Here is a 17775-nt window from a genome sequence, read left to right as displayed (position 1 = left end):
AATGGCAAGATTCATGGCTCTTGGAAGTGAATAGTTCGGTGTTTTGTTTTTTGTTTTTGGCTTGAGAGATCTTAGTTCCCCGACTGGGGATCAAACCCTGCTCCCACAGGAGTGAAAGTGCCAAGTCTTAACCTCTGGGCCTCCAGGGAATTCCTGAGTTTGGTTTTCCTTTAAAACAACAACAACAACAACAACTATTCACTCTATTTCCTAAAGCAGGTTCTATTGATAATTATATTTGCCTTATTATTGAAATTAGTCACTTGAGCAATTTTGCAAAATAAATAACCAGAAAATATTTATCCTGTAAACACAATTCTTCTATTTGTAAAAGTTTATACATTTGCGTTGATAACTGTAACTAATATGTACATATTTTTGTTATTTCTTCTTCACATTTCAGATACACATCATCCAAATACTATCATTTTATATGTCCTCAGCAGTAATTACATTAATATGTAGTAAACTGCTCAATGATTTCTCTAAAGTTGAATACGTGACTTGTTTCTAATAATTCTCTGTTCTAAATATTGCCCTTTGGGAGCACGTGGCAGGGAGTGGGGTGAGGGTGGGTTCCAAAAAAGTTAAGTCAAAAATTTGTTTTGTTTTCTGACAAATAATTTAACTCCTCTGAGTCTCAGTTTCCACATTTGAAATACAAAACCTACCATGTGAGGCTGCTGCAAGGCTAAGAAATAAGCACCTGTTTAGTTCAGTTCAGTCGCTCAGTCGTGTCTGACTCTTTGCAACCCCATCGACTGCAGCACACCGGGCTTCCCTGTCTATCACGAACTCCCGGAGCTTATTCAAACTCGTGTGCATTGAGTCAGAGATACCATCCAATCATCTCATCCTCTGTCGTCCCCTTCTCCTCCCGCCTTCAATCCCTCCCAGCATAAGGGTCTTTTCAAATGAGTCAGCTCTTCACATCAGGTGGCCAAAGTATTGGAGTTTCAGCTTCAGCATCAGTCCTTCCAATGAACACCCAGGACCGATCTCCTTTAGGATGGACTGCTTGGATCTCCTTGCAGTCCAAGGGACTCTCAAGAGTCTTCTCCAACACCACAGCTCGAAAGCATCAATTCTTCGTCACAGGCTTCTTTATGGTCCAGCTCTCACATCCATACATGACTATGGAAAAACCACAGCTTTGACTATACTGACCTTTGTGTGCAAAGTGATGTTTCTGCTTTTTAATATGCTCTCTAGGTTTGTCATAGCTTTTCTTCCAAGGAGCAAGTGTCTTTTAATTTCATGGTTGCAGTCACCATCTGCAGTGATTTTGGAGCCCAAAAAATTAAAGTCTGTCGCTTGTTCTCCTTTGCCTTTAGCTTCTATTCTTTTCTCAGCTATTTGTAAGGCCTCCTTAGACAACCATCTTGCCTTTTGCATTTCTTTTTCTTGGGGATGATTTTGATCACCACCTCCTAAACAGTGTTACAACCTCCATCCATAGTTCTTCAGGCAGTCTCTCAGTCTAATCTCTTGAATCTATTTGTCACTTCCAAATTGTATAATCATGAGGAATTTGATTTAGGTCATTTCTGAATGGTCTAGTGGTTTCCCCTATGTTCTTCAAGTCTGTATTTTGCAATAAGGTGTTTATGATCTGAGCCACAATCAGCTCCCAGTCTTGTTTTTGCTGACTGTATAGAGTTTCTCCATCTTTGGCTGCAAAGAATATAATCAATATGATTTCAGTAATGACCATCTGGTGATGTCCATGTGTAGAGTCGTCTCTTATGTTGTTGGAAGTGAGTGTTTGCTATGACCAATGCATTCTCTTCACAAAGCTCTGTTAGCCTTTGCCTTGCTTCATTTTGTACTCCAAGGCCAAACTTGCCTGTTACTCCAGGTACCTCTTAACTAACTACTTTTGCATTCCAGTCCCCTTTGATGAGAAGGACATCTTTTTTGGTGTTAGTTCTAGAAGGTCTTGTGGGTGTTCGTAGAACCATTCAACCTCAGCTTCTTTGGCATTAGTGGTTGGGGTACAGACTTGGATTACTGTGATATTGAATGCTTTGCCTTGGAAACAAAATGAGATTATTCTGTCATTTTTGAGATTGCACCCAAGTACTTCATTTCAGAGTTTCTTTTTGGGTGTGAGGGCAACTCCATTTCTTCTTAGGGATTCTTGCCCACAGTAGTAGATATAATGGTCATCTGAATTAAATTTGCCCATTCCAGTCCATTTTAGTTCACTGATTCCTAAAATGTCAGTGTTCACTCTTGCCATCTTCTGTTTGACCACTTCCAATTTACCTTGATTCATTCACCTAACCTTCCAGGTTCCTATGCAGTATTGTTCTTTACAGCATCAGACTTTACCTCCATCACCAGTCACATCCACAACTGGGCATTGTTTTTGCTTTGGCTCCGCCTCTTCGTTCTTTCTGGAGCTATTTCCCCACTCTTCTCCAGTAACAATTGGGCACCTACCAACTTGGGGAGTTCATCTTTCAGTGTCATATCTTTTTGCCTTTTCATGCTGTTCATGAGGTTCTCAAGGCAAGAATACTGAAGTGGTTTGCCATTCTCTTCCCCAGTGGACCATGTTTTGTCAGAACTCTCCACAATGACCTGTCCGCTTTGGGTGGCCCTACACGGCATGGCTCGTAGTTTCATTGACTTAGAGAAGGCTGTGATCCATATGATCAGTTTGGTTAGTTTTCTGCAATTGTGGTTTTCATCAGTCTGTCTGCCCTCTGATGGATAAAGGTAAGAGGTTTGTGGTAAGAGGAGATGCTTTCTGCTTTTCACTGTTGACTATGATGTTAGCTGTGGGCTTGTTGTATATGGCTTTTAGTGTGTTGAGGTATGTTCCCTCTGTAACCATATACCCACTTTGTTGAGGGTTTTTATCATGAAAGAGTGTTGAATTTTGTCAAAAGCTTTCTCTGCACCTACTGAGATGACCGTATGGATTTATTTTTAGCTGAATTATTTTATTGTTAGATATTTATTTATTTATAAACTTTATTTTACTTTTGGCTGTGCTGGGTCTTCGTTGCTGTGCAGGCTTTTTCCCTCTAGTTGCAGGGAGTGGTGGCTATTCTGTAGTTCATGGTGCACGGGCTTCTCACTACGGGGGCTTCTCTTGTGAAGCATGGGCTCTAGGTGGCACAGGCTTCGGTAGTTGTGGCTCATGGGCTCAGTAGTGGTGGCTCTTGGGCTCTAGAGCACAGGCTTAATAGTTGTGGCACACAGGCTTAGTTCCTCCTTGGCATGTGGGATCTTCCTGATCAGGGATCAAGCTCGTGTTTCCTGCATGGGCAGGCAGATTCTTTACCACTGAGCCACCAGGGAAGTCCTCATCATATGGTTTTATTCTTCAGTCTGTTAATATGGTGTGTCATTGATTGATTTATTGATACTCAACTGTTCTTTCATCCCTGGGATAAATCTCACTTGATCCTGGTTCATGACCCCTTTTGATCATTGTTTATCTTGTTATTAAATTTGGTTTGCTAAGATTTTGTTGAGGATTTTTGCATATACGTCATCAGTGAAGCTGGCCTGCCATTTTCTCTGTGTGTGACATCTTTGGTGCTTTTGGAATCAGTATGATGCTGGCCTCGCAGGAGGAGTTTGGAAGTTTGCCTTCCTGTACATCTTTTTGGAAAGTTTCAGAAGGATAGGCATTCACTCTTCTCTAAGTATTTATTAGAATTCACCTGTGAAGCCATCTGGTCCTGGACTTTTTTTTGTTGTAAGTTTTTAAATTATTGATTTAATTTCATTTCTGGTAATTCATTTATTCATATTTTCTATTTCTGGTTTAGGAATTTTTCCATTTTTTTCTTGGTCATCCATTTTACTGGCATATAGTTATTAATCTGTTATGATCCTTCATATTTCTGTGGTGTCAGTTGTAAAATTCCATTTTGATGAATAGATTTTTGTGTATATATTCCTTTGCTGAGGTGTTCTAATTTTTCATTTATTTCAGACATCTTTGTGAGTGATTAGTCAGTGATTTATGTGTTGCTTGCTTTAAAATCTTTGTCAGATAATTCTGCCAGTCTCACTGTGGTGTCTGTTTATTGTCTCCTGTCATTCGGTTTGACATCTTCCTTCTTGTTTGTTTATTGGCTGCACCGTGTGGTTTGCAGTATCTTAGTTCCCCAACCAGGGGTCGAACCTGGCACCCTGGCAGTGAGAGCACCAATTTCTAACCACTGGACCACCAGGGAATTTCCTCTTCCTGCTTCTTAAAATGACAAGTGATTTTTTAAAAATTGGAAGCAGGAAATTCTGAGTATTCTGAGGCTCTGAATCTCCTTTAAATATTCCAGTCGGCGCTTTTGACACTGTCAGCTCAGAGGAAGAGGGTGCAGCTTGTTACTGAGCTGGTAGAGCTGGAAGGCCGTGTTCCTCACTCAGCCTCTGCTGACACACGCAGTGGGGGTAGGGGCCTTTACTTTCAGACAGTGTGGTCTGAGAGTTTGTGCTCCCTCCAGAATTCATTGTTGAAATCCTAATGCCTGATACAATCGTTTTAGGACGTGGAGGCTTTGGGAGTTGATTAGGTCAGCAGGGCAGAGACCTCATGAATGAGATTAATGCCCTTAGAAGAGAGACCGCAGAGCTTCCTTGCCCCTTCTGCCTTGTGACGACACAATGAGAAGTGTGAAATCCAGAACGGGACCCTCATTTGACCTTAGCAGAACCTGGATCTTGAACTTGCGGCCTTGAGAACTGAGAAATAAATCATGTTGTTCATAAGCTACCCACTCTGTCGTGTTTTGTTACAGCAGCCTTAACAGACTAAGACAGTGGGAGTGGAATTTCTGACTGCCCTGGTGGTTTCCGTCACCACTGGTGAGGTGGCCTTATTACTGTCAGGCCTCCACTGCTAGTCCTCTGATAACTACTAAGAGCCCTTAACATATGCATCCTTGTTACTGAAAATCCCCAGTCTGATAACTTTAAAATCTCTGCCATATCTGAATCTGATTTTGATGCTTGGTTTGTTTCTTCAGACTATATTCTTTGCCTTTTAGTATGCTTTGTAATTCTTTTTGTTGAAAGTTGGGCATGATGTATTGGGTTAAAAGACAGATCTTTAATGTGAAGTTTTATCTGGCGAGACGTTAGGCTTTGTTTACTTCTGGAGAGCTGTGTTATAGAGCCTGAAATTTCCTCCACTGTCCCAGTTGGTGTCTTACCTGTTGTCTTTTCCTGGAGATTCCTCAGACAGTAAGTAGTTTCCCTTGAGTGTTTCTCCTTCCTTAAAAAAAGGAGAATAGAGATTTGGGGCATATTTGAAAACTGGTTTCTTTTTCCCTTACCCTGCTGGAAACAGGAGGGGATTTCTCTCTGATGTTAACAACGAGGATCTGGTAGGGCCCAGAGGCTGAAAGTCATGAAAGTGTGAAGGCCCTCTCATAGTAGCACCTCAGAGGTTTTGATTCTCCAGTTAGTCTACACCGAGCTTCCAGCCATTTGTCAGATATAGCTCATAGCTTTCCTCTTGGCACTGGTTCTGAGTTTGGGCTTCTGCTCTACTGTGCTGTGAGTCTCTGTATTTGACAGTCTCTCCAGGCTCAGATGGTAAAGCATCTGCCTACAATGCGGGAGACACGGGTTCAATCCCTGGGTTGGGAATACCCTCTGGAGAAGGGGATGGCAACCCACTCCAGTACTCTTGCCTGGAAAATCCCATGGATGGAGGAGCCTGGTAGGCTACAGTCCATGGGGTTGCAAAGAGTCAGACACAACTGAGCGACTTCAGTTTCACTTAACCAGTGCTCAAGGTAGCAGTTTGACCAGTGACCTCAATTCTCTGATTATCCTAAGAGGAATTGATTTTCCAGTTTGTTCAGGTTTTTTTCTTGTTGTGAGGATGGAAGTGATGTTTTTAAGCTCTTTACATGCAGAACCAAAAATCAGAATTCTTCTTTGGATTTATTTTGGTCATTGCATGCTACTTTCTTAGGTGGAAACATGAATTATTGATTTTTAGCCTTTCTTTCCTCAACTCTACATTTAAAGCTGTGAATTTCCTTCAAAGTACTAAATCAGATGTGTTCCAAAAATTTTGATGTTGTGTTTTATCAGTTGAAATATTTTCTGGTTTTTTTTGTAATTTCTTTTGCCATGGATTATTAATTTTCCAATAATTGGATATTTTCCTAGATACCTTATTGTTCCTGATTTCTAATTTAATTCCAATCTGGTCAAAGGAATATACTCTTTAAGTTTTCAGATTTTTTAATGTATTGAGTCTTGTGTAATGGCCCTATGTATGATCTGTCTTGGTGACTATTTTGTGCTCTTTATATTGTATTCTGCAATTGTTGGGTATAGCGTTCTGTAAGACATTAGGTCAGGGTGGCTGATGTTTTATTTAGATCTGCTGAATTCTTACAGATTTTTTAAAATTATTCTATTATTCTCTGATAGAGGATATAATAATCTTTAGATATAATTGAGGATATGTCTGTTTTCCTTTTTAGTTCTCTCTGGTCTGCCTCATAGGGTTTGTTTGTGTTTTTTTTTTTATTTTTATTTTTATCTTTTTTATTTATTTTTTTTTTATTAGTTGGAGGCTAATTACTTCACAACATTTCAGTGAGTTTTGTCATACATTGATATGAATCAGCCATAGATTTACACGTATTCCCCATCCCGATCCCCCCTCCCACCTCCCTCTCCACCCGATTCCTCTGGGTCTTCCCAGTGCACCAGGCCCGAGCACTTGTCTCATGCATCCAACCTGGGCTGGTGATCTGTTTCACCATAGATAGTATACATGCTGTTCTTTTGAAACATCCCACCCTCACCTTCTCCCACAGAGTTCAAAAGTCTGTTCTGTACTTCTGTGTCTCTTTTTCTGTTTTGCATATAGGGTTATCGTTACCATCTTTCTAAATTCCATATATATGTGTTAGTATGCTGTAATGTTCTTTATCTTTCTGGCTTACTTCACTCTGTATAAGGGGCTCCAGTTTCATCCATCTCGTTAGGACTGATTCAAATGAATTCTTTTAAATGGCTGAGTAATATTCCATGGTGTACATGTACCACAGCTTCCTTATCCATTCATCTGCTGATGGGCATCTAGGTTGCTTCCATGTCCTGGCTATTATAAACAGTGCTGCGATGAACATTGGGGTGCACGTGTCTCTTTCAGATCTGGTTTCCTCAGTGTGTATGCCCAGAAGTGGGATTGCTGGGTCATATGGCAGTTCTATTTCCAGTTTTTTAAGGAATCTCCACAGTGTTTTCCATAGCGGCTGTACTAGTTTGCATTCCCATCAACAGTGTAAGAGGGTTCCCTTTTCTCCACACCCTCTCCAGCATTTATTGCTTGTAGACTTTTGGATGGCAGCCATCCTGACTGGCGTGTAATGGTACCTCATTGTGGTTTTGATTTGCATTTCTCTAATAATGAGTGATGTTGAGCATCTTTTCATGTGTTTGTTAGCCATCTGTATGTCTTCTTTGGAGAAATGTCTGTTTAGTTCTTTGGCCCATTTTTTGATTGGGTCATTTATTTTTCTGGAATTGAGCTGCAGGAGTTGCTTGTATATTTTTGAGATGAATCCTTTGTCTGTTTCTTCATTTGCTATTATTTTCTCCCAATCTGAGGGCTGTCTTTTCACCTTACTTATAGTTTCCTTTTTTGTGCAAAAGCTTTTAAGTTTCATTAGGTCCCATTTGTTTATTTTTGCTTTTATTTCCAATATTCTGGGAGGTGGGTCATAGAGGATCTTGCTGTGATTTATGTTGGAGAGTGTTTTGCCTATGTTCTCCTCTAGGAGTTTTATAGTTTCTGGTCTTACATTTAGATCTTTAATCCATTTTGAGTTTATTTTTGTGTATGGTGTTAGAAAGTGTTCTAGTTTCATTCTTTTACAAGTGGTTGACCAGTTTTCCCAGCACCACTTGTTAAAGAGGTTGTCTTTTTTCCATTGTATATCCTTGCCTCCTTTGTCAAAGATAAGGTGTCCATAGGTTCGTGGATTTATCTCTGGGCTTTCTATTCTGTTCCATTGATCTATATTTCTGTCTTTGTGCCAGTACCATACTGTCTTGATGACTGTGGCTTTGTAGTAGAGTCTGAAGTCAGGCAGGTTGATTCCTCCAGTTCCATTCTTCTTTCTCAAGATTACTTTGGCTATTCGAGGTTTTTTGTATTTCCATACAAATTGTGAAATTCTTTGGTCTAGTTCTGTGAAAAATACCGTTGGTAGCTTGATAGGGATTGCATTGAATCTATAGATTGCTTTGGGTAGAATAGCCATTTTGACAATATTGATTCTTCCAATCCATGAACACGGTATATTTCTCCATCTGTTTGTGTCCTCTTTGATTTCTTTCATCAGTGTTTTATAGTTTTCTATGTATAGGTCTTTTGTTTCCTTAGGTAGATATACTCCTAAGTATTTTATTCTTTTTGCAATGGTGAATGGTATTGTTTCCTTAATTTCTCTTTCTGTTTTTTCGTTGTTAGTATATAGGAATGCAAGGGATTTCTGTGTGTTAATTTTATATCCTGCAACTTTACTATATTCGTTGATTAGCTCTAGTAATTTTCTGGTAGAGTCTTTAGGGTTTTCTATGTAGAGGATCATGTCATCTGCAAACAGTGAGAGTTTCACTTCTTCTTTTCCTATCTGGATTCCTTTTACTTCTTTTTCTGCTCTGATTGCTGTGGCCAAAACTTCCAACACTATGTTGAATAGTAGTGGTGAGAGTGGGCACCCTTGTCTTGTTCCTGATTTCAGGGGAAATGCTTTCAATTTTTCACCATTGAGGGTGATGCTTGCTGTGGGTTTGTCATATATAGCTTTTATTATGTTGAGGTATGTTCCTTCTATTCCTGCTTTTTGGAGAGTTTTAATCATAAATGAGTGTTGAATTTTGTCAAAGGCTTTCTCTGCATCTATTGAGATAATCATATGGTTTTTATCTTTCAATTTGTTAATGTGTATTACATTGATTGATTTGCGGATATTAAAGAATCCTTGCATTCCTGGGATAAAGCCCACTTGGTCGTGGTGTATGATTTTTTTAATATGTTGTTGGATTCTGTTTGCTAGAATTTTGTTAAGGATTTTTGCATCTATGTTCATCAGTGATATTGGCCTGTAGTTTTCTTTTTTTGTGGCATCTTTGTCTGGTTTTGGAATTAGGGTGATGGTGGCCTCATAGAATGAGTTTGGAAGTTTACCTTCCTCTTCAATTTTCTGGAAGAGTTTGAGTAAGATAGGTGTTAGCTCTTCTCTAAATTTTTGGTAGAATTCAGCTGTGAAGCCATCTGGTCCTGGGCTTTTGTTTGCTGGAAGATTTTTGATTTCGATTTCCTTGCTTGTGATGGGTCTGTTAAGATCTTCTATTTCTTCCTGGTTCAGTTTTGGAAAGTTATACTTTTCTAAGAATTTGTCCATTTCATCCAAGTTGTCCATTTTATTGGCATAGAGCTGCTGGTAGTAGTCTCTTATGATCCTTTGTATTTCAGTGTTGTCTGTTGTGATCTCTCCATTTTCATTTCTAATTTTGTTAATTTGGTTCTTCTCTCTTTGTTTCTTAATGAGTCTTGCTAATGGTTTGTCAATTTTGTTTATTTTTTCAAAAAACCAACTTTTAGCTTTGTTGATTTTTGCTATGGTCTCTAGTTTCTTTTGCATTTATTTCTGCCCTGATTTTTAAGATTTCTTTCCTTCTGCTAACCCTGGGGTTCTTCATTTCTTCTCTAATTGCTTTAGGTGTAGAGTTAGGTTATTTATTTGGCTTTTTTCTTGTTTCTTGATGTAAGCCTGTAATGCTATGAACCTTCCCCTTAGCACTGCTTTTACAGTGTCCCATAGGTTTTGGATTGTTGTGTTTTCATTTTCATTCATTTCTATACATATTTTGATTTCTTTTTTGATTTCTTCTATGATTTGTTGGTTATTCAGAAGCGTGTTATTTAGCCTCCATATGTTTGAATTTTTAACAATTTTTTTCCTGTAATTGAGATCTAATCTTACTGCACTGTGGTCAGAAAAGATGACTGGAATGATTTCAATTTTTTTGAATTTTCCAAGACCTGATTTATGGCCCAGGATGTGATCTATTCTGGAGAAGGTTCCGTGTGCACTTGAGAAAAAGGTGAAGTTGATTGTTTTGGGATGAAATGTCCTATAGATATCAATTAAGTCTAGCTGGTCCATTGTGTCATTCAAGGTTTGTGTTTCGTTGTTAATTTTCTGTTTAGTTGATCTATCCATAGTTGTGAGTGGGGTATTAAAGTCTCCCACTATTATTGTGTTACTATTAATTTCCTCTTTCATATTCGTTAGTGTTTGCCGTACATATTGCGGTGCTCCTTTGTTGGGTGCATATATATTTATAATTGTTATATCTTCTTGGATTGATCCTTTGATCATTATGTAGTGTCCTTCTTTGTCTCTTTTCACATCCTTTATTTGAAAGTCTATTTTATCTGATATGAGTATTGCGACTCCTGCTTTCTTTTGGTCTCCGTTTGCATGAAATATTTTTTTCCAGCCCTTCACTTTTAGTCTGTATGTGTCTCTTGTTTTGAGGTGGGTCTCTTGTAGACAGCATATATAGGGGTCTTGTTTATGTATCCATTCAGCCAATCTTTGTCTTTTGGTTGGGGCATTCAACCCATTTACATTTAAGGTAATTATTGATAGGTGTGGTCCCGTTGCCATTTACTTTGTTGTTTTGGGTTCACGTTTATACAACCTTTCTGCATTTCCTGTCTAGAGAAGATCCTTTAGCATTTGTTGAAGAGCTGGTTTGGTGGTGCTGAATTCTCTCAGCTTTTGTTTATCTGTAAAGCTTTTGAATTCTCCTTCATATCTGAATGAGATCCTTGCTGGATACAGTAATCTAGGTTGTAGGTTATTCTCTTTCATTACTTTCAGTACGTCCTGCCATTCCCTTCTGGCCTGGAGGGTTTCTATTGATAGATCAGCTGTTATCCTTATGGGAATCCCTTTGTGTGTTATTTGTTGTTTCTCCCTTGCTGCTTTTAATATTTGTTCTTTGTGTTTGATCTTTGTTAATTTGATTAATATGTGTCTTGGGGTGTTTCGCCTTGGGTTTATCCTATTTGGGACTCTCTGGGTTTCTTGGACTTGGGTGGCTATTTCCTTCCCAATTTTAGGGAAGTTTTCAGCTATTATCTCCTCGAGTATTTTCTCATGGCCTTTCTTCTTGTCTTCTTCTTCTGGGACTCCTATGATTCGAATGTTGGGGCGTTTCACATTGTCCCAGAGGTCCCTGAGGTTGCCCTCATTTCTTTTGATCCTTTTTTCTTTTTTCCTCTCTGCTTCATTTATTTCCACCATTTTATCTTCTACCTCACTTATCCTATCTTCTGCCTCCGTTATTCTACTCTTGGTTCCCTCCAAAGTGTTTTTGATCTCATTCATTGCATTATTCATTTTTAATTGACTCTTTTATTTCTTCTTGGTCTTTATTAAACATTTCTTGTATCTTTTCAATCTTTGTTTCCAGGCTATTTATCTGTAACTCCATTTTGTTTTCAAGATTTTGGATCATTTTTATTATCATTATTCTAAATTCTTTTTCAGGTAGATTCCATATCTCCTCCTCTTTTGTTTGACTTGGTGGGCATTTTTCATGTTCCTTTACCTGTTGGGTATTTCTTTGCCTTTTCATCTTGTTTAGATTGCTGTGTCTGGAGTGGGCTTTCTGTATTCTGGAGGTCTGTGGTTCCTTTTTATTGTGGAGGATTTACCCAGTGGGTGGGGTTAGACGATTGGCTTGTCAAGGTTTCCTGGTTAGGGAGGCTTGCGTCAGTGTTCTGGTGCGTGGAACTTGATTTCTTCTCTTTGGAGAGCAATGGAGTGCCCAGTAATGAGTTTTGAGATGGGTCTATGTGTTAGGTGTGACCTTGGGCAGCCTGTATGTTGACGTTCAGGGCTATGTTCCTGCGTTGCTGGAGAATTTGCGTGGTATGTCTTGCTCTAAAACTTATTGGCTCTTGGGTGGTGGTTGGTTTCAGTGTAGGTATGGAGGCTTTTGGACGGTCACTTACTACTTAAAGTTCCATGTAGTCAGGAGTTTTCTGGTGTTCTCAGGTTTTGGGCTTAAGTCTCCTGCCTCTGGATTTCAGTTTTATTCTTCCTGTAGTCTCAGGACTTCTCCAACTATACAGCACTGATAATAAAACTTCTAGGTTAATGGCGAAAAGATTCTCCCCCGTTAGGGACACCCAGAGAGGTTCACAGAGTTACATGAAGAAGAGGAGAGGGAGGAGGGAGATAGAGATGAGCAGGAGGAGAAAAAGGGGGACTCAAGAGGAGGGAGACAGATCTACGCAGCTGTCTGTTCCCAGAGTGTTCTCCGTAGCCCAGTCACCTACAAAGATTCACAGAATTGGATTGGGAAGAGAAGGGGAAAGGAGGAAATAGAGGTGTTCTGAGGTAGAAAACAGAGTCAAGATTGGGAGAGAATAATCTTCGGTTTAAAAATAGGGCTTCTCTTCTTTTTTTTTTTTTTGTAAGGTTATAGTGTATTGAAAATGAAAATTAAGGAGTAGTAGAGGAGTACTAGAGGACTTTAAAAGAAATAAGAGAAAAAGAAAAATAGAAAATAGAAGAGAAAAAGGAAAGGAAAAAAAAAGAAGAAAAAAGAAAAAAAAAATTTTTTTTTCCCCTAATTAAAAAAATCGTAAAAATCTATGAAAATGAAAGTTAAGGAGTAATGGGGGAGTAATAGGGAATTTTAAAGGAAAATAAAAGAGAAAAAATAAAAAAGAAAAAAAAGTAAAAATATATCTAGGAATTTCTCTGGAGCTGTTGTGGTCAGTGTGGGTTCGGCTCAGTTTCAGATAGCTCCTCGTTCCAGCTTACACTTCTCGATATCTACAGGCCCCTTCCGGTGTAGTCGGTGTTTTCTACAGGGATTTTAATCTGTTGCACCGGTCCCTTCTGAAGCGGTTCCCTTTGTTTGTTTGGCTTCTGTTTGCCGGTCTCTTCAGAGCCTCATTTCCGCCCTGACACAGGCGGGCGGAGGTGGACTCTTATTCAGGTAGCTAATTCCGTCGCTCTGCGGGGAGGGGCTGGCGCTGCGGGGACGGGCTGGCTCTGCTGGGAGGGGCTGACGCCGCTTTCTCCGTCTGCGCTGCTCAGGCTCCCGGCTGTTCTATATGGAGCGCGCCCCGCGCTACGCGAGGTTCCAGCCCTCGGGTGTTCCACAGAAGCGCGGAGCGAAAAGCTGCGCCTGCTCTCTGTGCCTTCCCCGTCAGAGCGGTCCAGGCAGCCAGGGGCTTGGTGGGCGCACTCTCCCCAGGTGTGGCGCGCCCACTCCCTTCCGCGGACCCAGTCTCAGTTTCCGCTGGCGCCAGTCAGGTGCGTGCGCCCTCTGCCCTCCGCGTCCCCAGCCCCAGTCCCCACCCGCGCTGGTCGGGTGCCTGCGCCCTGTGTCTCGCCGCGACCTTCCCCTCCCCCCTGCCTCCTGCCTCCGGCGGGGCTGGGCCGGTCTGCAGCCTGCGAGCTCTTCTCTGGACTTTCTCGGTCCCTTTGTTCTGCGAACGGCCGGCAGTGTGTTCCGACCGGTTAATTTTCTCTCTCTTTTGGTCTCCCACAGTTCAAGTTGGCACCTCACAGAAGCTCCCTCCGATTGTCCTCAGGGCACTCAGGCCCGGACCCTACCCCAAGCAATGCCGCCTAAGACTCCGTTCCCGGGACGGATCTCCGTCCTTAGCTCTTTTGTCTCACTTTTTATCTTTTATATTTTGTCCTACCTCCTTTCGAAGACAATGGGCTGCTTTTCTGGGCGCCTGATGACCTCAGCTAGCGATCAGAAGTTTTGCATAGTTTGCTCTGCGTTCAGTTATTCTTTTGATGAATTTGTAGGAGAGAAAGTGGTCTCCCCGTCCTACTCCTCTGCCACCTTGGCTCTATCCTGCCTCATAGGGTTTTGAACCTCAGTTATTAGGAACATACACGTTTACTTGATACGTTTTTCTGATACATCTTTATTATAATGAAATCTCTTTCATTGTCATTGGTAATGTTCATTATCTTGAAGTCTTTTATCTGAATGTAGTATAGCCACCTTTCAGCTTGCAGCTTTTCGCTTTCTCATAGTAGTGTTTATATAGCCTATTTTTTCCATTCTTTTACTCCAAGATGGTGATACAGTTCTGTCTTGTTCTGTCACCCTCTGTGACCCCATGAACTGCCAGGCTCTTCTGTCCATGGGATTCTCCAGGCAAGAATATTGGAGCAGGTTGCCATTTCCTAGTCCGCTATCTTCCTGACCCAGGGATCAAACCTGCATTGGCAGGTGGATTCTTTACCGCTAGCACCACCTGGGAAGCCCTAGAGACTCCACAGATAGTATGCAGATGGCTGTTGATGTTGTAACTTTTAATTGGAAAGTTTAGTCCTTTAATATAATTTTTCATATGGTTGGAGTATTAATCTATTTTTGTATATTTTTCTAATTGTTCCCTTTTTTGCTCCTTTCCTGTTATTGGTTTGAATTTTAATAACATTATATTGATTCCTCAGTTCCCATTTCTAGGCAAACAGTTCTTCAAAAGTTCACATTGGGCATATCTCATGTGCGTGGCATTGTCTGTCCTTTGTTCCTGATCATCTTTTCAAGTATGTTTGGAGAGTGAATGACCTTGGAAGATACAGGCATCCTTACTCCCTGTTGTAAATGATTTGGATCCCCTGAGGTCAGGTGTCCTCTCCTGTGGTGCATCCACTGTGTGCTCAGGTGTCGTCCAGCCTTCGTCACACTGCCTGTGGAAACCGGGGCCCAGGATACAGGGATCAGAATGCCGGTACTCTGGCTGCTGCTGTTGCTGCGATGATGGACTTTATGTCTCACCCCAGAGAGTTTGGTCTTTACCTGGGCTCTCATGATGCCATGCAGGCCGACTTGCTGACTCGCAAGTAGAGTGGATCTCAGGCCCCTCATGTCCTGACACCCTTACCCCCTCCTCTTCGTCTGTGCTGTTGCCTCACGGATGGCACATCCTAGTACTTTACAGATGCCACAGTTCACAGTTAGAATTTTCAATTTAAATAGTCTTATGTCTTTTAAATAGTTAAAAAGAAATACATATATTACCTGTAACCACATATTTCCCACCTCTTTTGGCCTTCCTGCCTTTCTGAAGATGGTAGTTATGTGGTGCCACCATGACCCTTCATCCTAAGGAACTCCTTTCAGCATTTCTTTATTGAAGGTATTTTGGCAGGGTAATCTCCAAGTTTTTGTTCTATAGAAATGTCTTTATAAAGCATTTTTGACATGTATTTGGCAGCATACAGAATTCTGGCTTGCTTTTTTTTTTTATCACCTTAAATGTGTCATTACATTGTCTTTTGGCCTTTTATGTGTCTGCTGAGAAGTTGATCTTCATTTAATCATCCTTTGCCTGTATGTATTTTGTCATTTTCCTCTTGTTTTTTGTTTTATTTGTTTCTTATTCACTTTTTTCTCTTTTTTTGATATTTGGGACTCTGTCAATTGATACCTTTCACTAATTCAGGGAGTTTTTTGCTCATCATTTCATCAGGTAATTTCCTCTTCTGTTTTCTCTCCTTTTCTCTATGACTCCACATAAACTAGTGCTGTACCGCTTGATATTTCCCCTCAAGTCTCTGAGCCTCTGATCATTTTTCTAAAGGTTTGGTTTTTTGTTTTTAATTTTCCATGCCACGTGGGTTGCTGGATCATGGTTCCCTGACCAGGGATTGAACTGGACCCTCGGCAGTGAAAGCATAGAGTCTTAACTGCTAGACCACAGGGAAGTTCCCATTTTTCTTCATTATTTTTCTCTTCCCTCTTCCGATTTAATTTTAGGTTTGTCTTCGGTGTCTCCGTTCTGCTGTTAAGCCCACTTAGTTAATTTTTCATTTCAGGTTTAGAATTTTCACTTGCAAGTTTTAACAGTAATTATTTCCTTGCTGAGTTCCAAATTTGCCCATGCACTATGGACCCATCATCTTTGTACCCCTTGCACATGTTTATAATAGGTGTTTTGGAGTTCTTGTCTGCAGATAGCATCATCTTAATCGTCTCAGTGCTGGTTTCTGATGACTTTTTCTTTTGTTTCTTTTTATGTCTAATGAATTTTGATTGGATAGTGGACATTATGAAGAATGCATTGTAAAGACTCTGGGTTCTTTTATATTCTTCCCAAGAGTCAGTTCTTTTCCAAAAGGCAGTTAACTTTGGCTAGGTTCAGACGTCACACTCAGGCACCACTGTGGTGGGCTGCAGCTGAAATCCCCACCCCGTCTGCCATCCGCGGGGTGTCTGTTTTCGTTGTCTTCTCCTGGGGCTGCACAGTTGAGTGGTGAGCCACCTCTTGTGGCTGACTTTGTCTCTAAATTCAAGGGCTTACTTATGTCCTCTGTTTGGAGAAGAAAATGGCAACCCACTCCAGTGTTCTCGCCTGAATTCCATGGACAGAGGAGCCTGGAGGGTACAGTCCGTGGGGTCGCAGAGTCAGACATGACTGAACGACTAAAACAGCAACAACAGTGTCCTCTGTAGCCTCTTTTCCCAGGATTTCCCTTCTGACTTTCTGATTAGTCTACGAGCCTGAACTCTGGTGTTTGCCGTCTCAAGCAAGTAAATGTACTGTTCCTTGCAGCTCCCATGGGCAAAAAGCTGTAAATGTGCAAACCTCATTCATGGCACTTTGACTTTTAACAGTAAGCTTCCCTCTAGCTTCTACTTGCTTTTTGTTCTTCCTCAGAGCTTTCAAATATTGGATTTAAATAATGTTCCCTCAGATTTCATAATTGGAGAGGAGAGTTATTCTTTTTTTTTTTTTTTTTTTTAACCGCTCCCCCAACCTGGGTCGGGCAGAGCCCCAGAGCACCACACCCCTCCTTCCTTTCAACGCTGTCCCCCCTCCACCCCGCCCAGAGTCTCTTGACACCCGATTCCCATAGAGGCCGAGTGACCTGCCTATCCACCCTCAGCCCTGTGCGGTTCCGCAGCCCCAAAGCCTTTTCGCTGCAAGTGACAGGCCCCGCGTGTGCGCCGGCGAGCGCACACGTTTGGGTCCCCTGTCTGAGGGAGGTCTGACAGTGAGGCTGAGTGGAGCTGGTGTTGGAGGCTCCCAGAGAAGGCATTCCAGGGGGGGCTGCTCTGTAGCTGCGCATGGGGCTGGCTCCAGCGTTCCCCAAGGGGAGAACAGGGATTTCGGGAGAGGGCAGTGCGGGTGCAAAGGTACAGGGTCGTTTCCCAATCTGTACGGCCAAGGCAGAGACCCTGGGAAGACGAGAGTTATTCTAACTTTGTGCCATCCCTCCACTTCCTTTTCATAATAATCTTCAAAAAACATTGCTTCTTAGCCCTGAGTAGAACAATCCCAAGCTGAGTAATATAGGTTTATTTTGTAAGCAGGAACTGTCATTTAGAAATGCTTTATTCGTGTCTGGAAGTTGAGAAAAATTCTGTTTTTTCCTTTTTAAAGAATAGGCATATATAAATCTGGGAAGCTTTTATTTTAGAAATAAATGCTTAAAAGAATCAAATACCAATTATCACTATAAACTTTTTTGTATATCAGGTTCAGGTATATCAGGTATATATTTTGACCACTTTTTTTCTATTACAATTTTAGGATGCTTTTCTGAAAATCATTCAAAATGAGGGCATTAAATCCCTGTGGAGTGGCCTTCCTCCTGCGTTGTAAGTTGAAATTTAGTATTTTTCTTACTTAGTGATGGTGGTGGTTTTGTTTTGCCCTGTCAGTATGATGGGACATATCATGCATTTTTAATATCAGAGCTTTTCATTTTC

General features: G+C 41.0%; 1 pseudogene across 1 annotated transcript in view; it reads left to right on the top strand.

Annotated features, from left to right (window-relative positions):
- Nucleotides 1–17775, top strand: part of LOC122673832 — a 53364-nt pseudogene that overhangs the window by 21875 nt on the left and 13714 nt on the right. The window contains exon 11 of the transcript XR_006334841.1: nt 17597–17664. The product of XR_006334841.1 is annotated as a phosphatidylcholine translocator ABCB4-like (transcript). The remainder of the gene's footprint in view (nt 1–17596; nt 17665–17775) is intronic.

The sequence above is a fragment of the Cervus elaphus genome, chromosome 18 (assembly GCF_910594005.1).
Source record: "Cervus elaphus chromosome 18, mCerEla1.1, whole genome shotgun sequence".
NCBI lineage: Eukaryota > Metazoa > Chordata > Mammalia > Artiodactyla > Cervidae > Cervus > Cervus elaphus.
This window is presented reverse-complemented; position numbering and strand designations above follow the sequence as displayed.